The following is a 327-nucleotide window of genomic DNA, read 5'->3' as shown; positions in this document are numbered from 1 at the left end:
AAAGCGTTTTACCAGGAGCACTGAGGGAATGAGCGAGCTCGCGTGTTGGGAGAGGTCAAAAAATATGGTATTGCACAGAGAAGGTATCTGATACTGTACGTTTTCGAAAGCATCCACCAGCTTTGTCCCAATATAGGTTTTAGGGTCATTTTTAGCGACCGTAGAGGCTTAATGTGCGTTTTGAGAGTACCTTCAAGCCCTCGAGAATCCAGGCTAGTTCGAACAATTCGCTTCTTTTTCGGACTCCCTCATTGTTTAATTTGCTTCCCGTTAGTATTCGTGGGGAATACGTAGGCCTTATTGAACCGGTAGCATCTTTCAAGTCAG

Source organism: Tigriopus californicus, chromosome 11 (genome assembly GCF_007210705.1).
Source record: "Tigriopus californicus strain San Diego chromosome 11, Tcal_SD_v2.1, whole genome shotgun sequence".
Classification (NCBI taxonomy): domain Eukaryota; kingdom Metazoa; phylum Arthropoda; class Copepoda; order Harpacticoida; family Harpacticidae; genus Tigriopus; species Tigriopus californicus.
The sequence above is the reverse complement of the archived record's forward strand: the minus strand, read 5'-3'. Positions refer to the sequence as shown.